This window comes from Balaenoptera borealis, assembly GCF_965194805.1.
Source record: "Balaenoptera borealis genome assembly, contig: HAP1_SCAFFOLD_81, whole genome shotgun sequence".
NCBI lineage: Eukaryota > Metazoa > Chordata > Mammalia > Artiodactyla > Balaenopteridae > Balaenoptera > Balaenoptera borealis.
The window spans coordinates 806612-814379 of NW_028123982.1; the positions used below are offsets into that span (position 1 = coordinate 806612).

At 48.1% G+C, this 7768-nt stretch overlaps 1 long non-coding RNA gene across 1 annotated transcript; it reads right to left on the reverse strand.

The window, feature by feature from the left end:
- Positions 1-4398: 4398 nt before the first annotated feature.
- LOC309621251 lies at positions 4399-6469 on the reverse strand. Its single transcript, XR_014239870.1, has 2 exons — positions 6352-6469; positions 4399-4867 (listed from the first exon to the last, which is right to left on the reverse strand). It is a non-coding gene; the product is annotated as an uncharacterized lncRNA (long non-coding RNA).
- Between the last annotated feature and the right edge of the window lie 1299 nt (positions 6470-7768).

The window sequence follows — 7768 nt, forward strand, 5'->3', positions numbered from 1 at the left end:
CAAAGTGTCAGAGCCTGAGTTAGGGACAGCTTCAGGGCCTGAGTGAGGTCTAGTGCCAGGCTGTTAGGTAGGATCAGCATCAGGGCCTTAGTTAAAGACATTATCAGGGCCTGAGTTAGGTACAGCAACAGGGCTTCAAAGGGACAGCCTCAGGGTCACACTTTGGGACGGAATCAGGACTTTAGTAGGGACAGCGTCAGGACCATGGTAAGAGATGGATCAAGATATTAGCTCAGGGGCTTCCCTGGTGGCACAGTGGTTGAGAATCTGCCTGCCAACGCAGGGGACACGGGTTCGAGCCCTGGTCTGGGAAGATCCCATATGCCACGGAGCAACTGGGCCCGTGAGCCACAATCACTGAGCCTGCGCGTCTGGAGCCTGTGCTCTGCAACAAGAGAGGCTGCAATAGTGAGAGGCCCGCGCACCGCGATGAAGAGTGGCCCCCACTTGCCACAACTAGAGAAAGCCCTCGCACAGAAACGAAGACCCAACACAGCCATGAATAAATATAAATAAAATAAATTAAAAAAAAAAGATATTAGCTCAAGATAGTGTCAGCACATTATTTATTGACGGCAGCAAGGCTGACGTTAGGGACAGCTTCAGGGCCTTACTTAGGGACAGTGTCAGAACCTGAGTTAGACCAAACCTCAGGGCCTAGGGTAAGACTAGGGTCAGGGCCTTTGTTAGGGACAATTTCAGGGCCAGTGTTAGGCCTAGCATGAGGGCCTGAGTTAGGCTGAGCGTCAGGGCCTTAGTTAGGGACAGCCTCAGAGCCTCACTTAGGGACAGCGTCAGGGCTTACTTAGGGACAGTGTCAGTACATCGGTAAGAGATAGGTCAGGATATTAGCTCAGGATAGTGTCAGGACTTTAGTTACTGATAGCAGCAGAGCCTTAGTTAGGGACAGTGTCCGGGCCTTAGTTACGACTAGCGTCAGAGCCTTTGTTAGGTACAATGTCAGGGACTGAGTTAGGAATAGTGTCAAGGCCTTAGGGACAGTGTCAGGGCCTTGGGACTAATTTCAGGGCCTTAGTTAGAGACAGGGCTTTAGTTAGCATAAGAGGCATGACATTAGCTAGGGACAGGGTTAGGTTAAGGTCTAGGGATAGTGTCAGGAAATGAGTTAGGGATAGTGTGAAGACCTTAGTTACAGAGAGTATCAGGGCCTTACTTAGGACCAGTGTCAGGGCTTCAGGTAGGGACAGAGTCGGAGCCTGACTTAGGGAGAGCGACAGGGCCTGAGTAAGACCTAGCGTCAGGGCCTTAGCTAGGGAGAGCGCCAGGGTATGACTTAGGAAGAGCATCATGGTCTCAAAGACATTTTGAGGGTCTGAGTTAGGTACAGCGTCTGAGCCTGAGTTAGGGAAAGCCTAGGGTTTCACTTAGGGACAGTGTCAGTGCTGATACAGGGACAGAGTTAGGACCTTGGTTAGAGAGGGTCAGGATATTAGCTCAGAATAGTGTCAGGACTTTAGTTATTGCCAGCAGCAGGGTCTATATTAGGGACAGCTTCCAGGCCTTAGTTAGAGACAGTGTCAGGGCCTTAGTTCGGATTAGTCAGGGACTTAGTTAGGGACAGCATTAGGGCTTGAATTAGGAAAAGAGACCAGACTTTAGCCAGGGACAGGGTCAGATTACGGTCTAGGCATAGTGTAAGGAAATGACCTAGGGATAGTGTCAAGACCTTAGTTATTGAGAGCATCAGGGTCTTATTTAGGACCAGCGTCAGGGCTTCAGGCAAGGAGAGCATCAGAGCCTGAGTTAGGGATAGCATCAGGGCCTTACTTAGGGACAATGTCTGGGCCTGAGTGAGGGGTAGACTCAGGGATTGAGTTAAAACCAGTGTTGGGGCCTTAGTTAGGGACAGTGGCAGGGCATGACTTAGGAGCAGCATCAGGGTCTCAAACACTTTTTAGGATCTGAGTTAGGTACAGAGTCTGGGCCTGAGTTAGGGACAGACTCAGGGCTTCAGTTAGGGACAGAATCAGGGCTTACATAGGGAAAGTGTCAGGACCTTGGTAAGAGATGGGTCAGGATATTAGCTCAGGATAGTGTCAGGACGTTAGTTTTGACGGCAGCAAGGCTGACGTTAGGGACAGCTTCAGGGCCTTAGTTAGGGACAACGTCAGGGCCTGAATTAGGCCTAAATTCACGGCTTGACTTAGACCTAGCTTTAGGACGTTGAGTTAGGATTAGCATAGGGCCCTTTTTAGGGGCAGTGTAAGGGTCTGAGTCAGGCGTCGCATCAGGGCTTGAGTTAGACCTAGCATCAGGGTCTGAGTTAGGTCTAGCTTCAGGGCTTTAGTTAGAGATAGTTTCCAGGTCTTAGTTAGGACTAGCATTAGAGCCTTTATTAGGGACAATGTCAGGACTAGAGTTAGGGCTAGTGTGAGGGACTTAGTTAGTGAAGGCCTCAGGGCTTACTTAGGGAGAGTGTCAGGACCTTGATAACAGAGGCACCAGGACATTACCTATGGATAGTGTTGGGATTTAGTTATTGATGGCAGTAGGCCCTAGGTTAGGGACAGAGTGGGACCTGAGTTAGGACTAGTATCAGGGCTTGAATTAAGACTAGCTTGAAGGCCGTAGTTAGGGACAGTGTCAGTGCCTGAGTTGGGAGTACAGACAGGGCCTAGTTAGGGACAGTGTCAGTGCCTGAGTTGGGAGACGTGTCATGGGATTATTTAGGGACAGCATCAGTGCCTGAGTTGGGAGTAGTGTCAGAGCCTTAGTTAGGGACAGCTTCAGTGCCTGAGTTGGAATTAGTGTCAGGGCCTTAGTTAGGGGCAGTGACAGTGCCTGAGTTGGATGTAGTGTCAGGGCCTCAGTTTCGGACAGTGTCAGTGCCTGAGGTAGGAGTAGTGTCAGGGCCTAATTATCGGACAGTGTCAGGGCCTGAGTTAGGAGTAGTGTCAGGGCCTTAGTTAGGGACAGTGTCAAAGCCTGAGTTAAGAGTCTTGTCAAGCTCTTGGTAAGGGACAGTGTCAGTGCCTGAGTTGGGAATAGTGTCAGGTCTTAGTTAGGGACTGTGTCAGTGCCTGAGTTGGGAGAAGTGTCAGGGCCTTAATTAGGCAAAATGTCAGTGCCTGAGTTGGGAGTAGTGTCAGGGCCTTAGTTACGGAAAGTGTCAGTGCCTGAGTTGGGATTAGTGTCAGGACCTTTGTTAGGGACAGTGTCAGTGCCTGAGTTGGGAGTAGTTTCAGGGCCTTATTTAGGGACAGTGTCAGTGCTTTAACTGAGATTATTGTGAGGGCCTTAGTTAGGGATAGTGTCAGGGCGTGAGATAAGAATAGTGTCAGGGCCTTATTTACTGACCGTGTCAGTGACTGTGTTAGGAATAGTGTCAGGGCTTGAATGAGGCATAGTGTGAGAGTGGTATTTAGGGACAGTGTCAGTGCCTGATTTGGGAGTAGTGTCATAGCCTTAGGGACAGTGTCAGTGGCTGATACGGGAATAGTGTCAGGGGCATTTTAGGGAGAGTGTCAATGTCTCAGTTGGGATTAATGTCAGGGTAAGGGACAGTGTGAGAGCCTGAGTTAAGAGTAGTGTCAAAAAAAAAAAAAAAAAAGAGTAGTGTCAAGGCCCTAGTTAGGGACAGCTTCAGTGCCTGAGTTGGGAGTAGTGTCATGGCCTTAGTTAGGGACACTGTCAGTGCCTGAGTTGGGAGTAGTGTCAGGACCTTATTTAGAGACAGTGTCAGTGCCTGAGTTGGGAGTAGTATCAGGGCCTTAGTTTTGGAGAGTGTCAGTGCCTGAGTTAGGAGTACTGTCAGGGCCAAAGTTACGGACAGTGTCAGTGCTGGAGTCACCATGGAGTCACCAAGACCCCTTTCACCACAATGCTTCATGACCCCTGTCATCACAATGTTCCCTGCCTTTATCATCACAATGCTCCTTGTCCTCTGGAATCACAATGTTCCATACCCTCGTCATCACAATGATCCATGGCCCCTGTAATCACAATGCTCCATGCCCTTGTCATCACCATGCTGCAGAACTCTTGTCATCAAAATGCTCCATGACACTTGTCATCACAATGCTCCATGGCCTTTGTCATCACAATGCTCCATGGTCCCTGTCATCACAGTGCTCCATGATACCTTTCATTACAGTGCTAAATGACCACTGTCATCACAATGCCCCATGACTCCTGTCATCACAATGTTCCCTGCCCTTGTCATCACAATGCTCCATGGCCCCTGTAATCACAATGCTCCATGCCCTTGTCATCACCATGCTCCAGAACACTTGTCATCAAATTCTCCATGACACTTGTCATCAAAATGCTCCATTGCCTTTGTCATCACAATGCTACATGGCCCCTGTAATCACATTGCTCCATGATCCCTTTCATCACAATCCTCCATGACCACTGTCATCACAATGCCCCATGACGCTTGTCATCACAATGCTCCATGCTCTTTTCATCACAATGCTCCAGAATTCTTGTCATCACAATGTTCCATGACCGTGTCATCACAATGCTCCATGACCCATGTCATCACAATTCTCCATGACCCTTGTCATCACAATGCTCTATGGCTCTTGTCATCACGATGCTCCATGGTGAATTTCATCAAAATGCTCCAGGACAACTTTCATCATGGTGTTCCATGCCCCCTGTCATAACAATGCCCAATGCCCCTGTCATCACAAGGCCCCATGACCCCTGTCATCACAATGCTCTATGATCCCTGTCATCACAATGATCCATGACCCCTTTCCTCACAGTGCTCCAGTACCCCTGTCATCACAATGCCCCATGACCCATTTCATCACAATATTCCGTGACCATTGTCATCACAATGTTCCATGCCCCTATCATCACAATGCTTCATGACCCCTTTCATCACAATGCTCCACAGCTTTGGTCATCATAATGCTCCATGGCCCCTGTAATCACAGTGCTCCATGACCCCTTTTATCACAATGCTCCATGCCTCTGTCATCACAATGCCCCATGACCTCTTTTATCACAATGCTCCATGACCCCTGTCATCACAGTGCTCCATGACCCCTTTCATCACAATGCTCCATGCTCTTGTCATCACAATGCTCCATGATCCCTATCAACACAATGCCCCCTGACCCCTTTCATCACAATGTTCCATGACCATGTTACTACAATGTACCATGCCCTTATCATCACAATGCTCCATGCCCACTGTCATTACAATGCCCCATGACCCCTGTCATCACAATGATCCATGGCCCTTGTCATCACAAACCTCCATGAACCCTGTCAATCCAGTGATCCATGACGCCATTCCTCACAATGCACCAGTACCATTTTCATTACAATGCTCCATGCCACTTGTCATCACAATGCACCATGCCTTTGTCATCACAATGCTCCATGGCCCCTGTAGTCACAATGCTCCATGCCCTTGTCATCACAAAGTTCCAGAACCCTTGTCATCACAGTGGTCCATGCGCGTGTCATCACAATGCTCCATGGCCCATGTCATCACAATGCTCTATGGTACTTTTCATCATAATGCTCCAGGACAATATTCATCAAAATGCTACATGCCCCATGTCATCACAATGCCCCATGTCATCACAATGCCCCATGACCCCTGTCATCACACTGCTCCATGGCCTTTGTCATCACACTGCTCCATGGCATTTGTTATCACAATGCTCCATGGTGCATTTCATCACAATGCTGCAGGACAACTCTCATCATAATGTTCCATGCCCCCTGTCATCACAATGCTCCATGACTCTTGTCATCACAGTGCTCCATGGCCATTGTCACCACAATGCTACCTTGTGCGTTTCATCACAGTGCTCCACGACATCTTTCATCAAAATGCTGCATGACTTATTTCATCACAATGCTCCATGGCCATTGTCGTCACAATGACACATCTCCTGTTTCATCACAGTGTTCCATGACCACTTTCATTACAATGTTCCATGACCATTGTCATCACAATGCACCATTCCCCTATCATCACAATGCTCCATGACCACTGTCATCACAGTGCTCCATTACCCCTTTCATCCCAATGCTCTATGCCAACAGTCATCACAATGCCCCATGACCCCTTTCCTTACAATGCTCCATGGCACTTATGATCACAAAGTTCCATGACCCCTCTCATCAAAATGATCCATGACCCATTTCCTCACAATGCTCCAGTACTCCTTTCATCACAGTACTCCATGCCACATGTCATCACAATGCACCATTCCCTTGTCATCACGATGCTCCATGACCCCTGTAATCACAATGCTCCATGCCCTTGTCATCATAATGCTCCAGATCTCTTGTCATCACAATGCTCCATGACCCTTGTCATCACAATGCTCCATGACTCCTGTCATCACAATGCTCGATGACCCTTGTCATCACAATGCTCCATGGCCCTTGTCATCACAATGCTCTATGGTGCTTTTCATCACAATGCTCCAGGACCATTTTCATCACAATGCTCCATGCACCCTGTCATCGCAATGCCCCATGACCCATGTCATCACAATGCTCCATGGCCTTTGTCATCACAATGCTCCATGGCCTTTGTCATTACAATGGTCCATGGTGCCTTTCATCACAATGCTCCACCATAATCTTCATCACAATGCTCCGTGCCCCCTATCATCACAATTCCCAAAGCCCCCTGTCATAAAAATGCTCCATGGATTTTGTCATCACAGAGCTCCATGACACTTGTCATCACAATGCTCCATGGCCCTTGTCATCAGAATTCTCCCTGGTGCTTATCATCACAATTCTCTATGACAACTTTCATCACAATGCTCCATGACCTCTTTCTTCACAATGCTCCGTGGCCTTTGTCATCACAATGCTCCTATGACCCTGTAGTCACAGTGTTCCATGACATCTTTCATCACAATGGTCCATGCCCCTCTCATCACACTGCCCCTTGACCCCTGTCATCACAATGCTCCTTGGCTTTTTTCATCACTATTCTCCATGGGACTTGTAATCATAGTGCTCCATGACCCCTTTTATCACAATGCTATATGGCCCTTTTCATCACAATGTTCCCTGGTGCTTTTCATTACAATGGCCATGAACATTTTCATCACAATGTTCCATGCCCCCTGTCATCACAATGCCCATGACACCTGTCATCACAATGCTCCATGCCCCTTTTCATCACAATGCTCCATGCCCTTGTCATCACAATGCTCCATGGCGCTTTTCATCACAATGCTCCATGACCACATTTATCACAATGTTCCATATCCCTGTCATCACAATGCCACATTACAGCTGTCATCACAATGCTCCATGTATTTTGTCATCACAGTGCTGCATATCCTTTGTCATCACAATGCTCCATGGCCCTTGTAATCACATTGCTCCATGACCCCTTTCATCACAATGCTCCAGGACCACTGTCATCACAATACCCCATGATCCCTGTTATCACAGTGCTCCATGGACCTTGTCATCACAATGCTCCATGACACCTGTCATCACAATGCTCAATGACCCTTTTCATCACAATGCTCCATGACCCCTTTCATCACTATGACCCATGCCTTTGTGATCACGATGCTCCATGCCCTAGTCATCACAATGATCCAGAGCTCTTGTCATTGCAATGCTCCATGCCTGTGTCATCACAATGCTCCATGACCCTTGTCATCACAATGCTCCATGGCGTTTTCATCACAATGCTCAATGACCACTTTCATCACAATGCTCGCTGACACCTTTCATCACAATGCTCCATGGCCTTTTTCATCACAATGCTCCATGGCCCCTGTAATCACATTGCTTCATGACC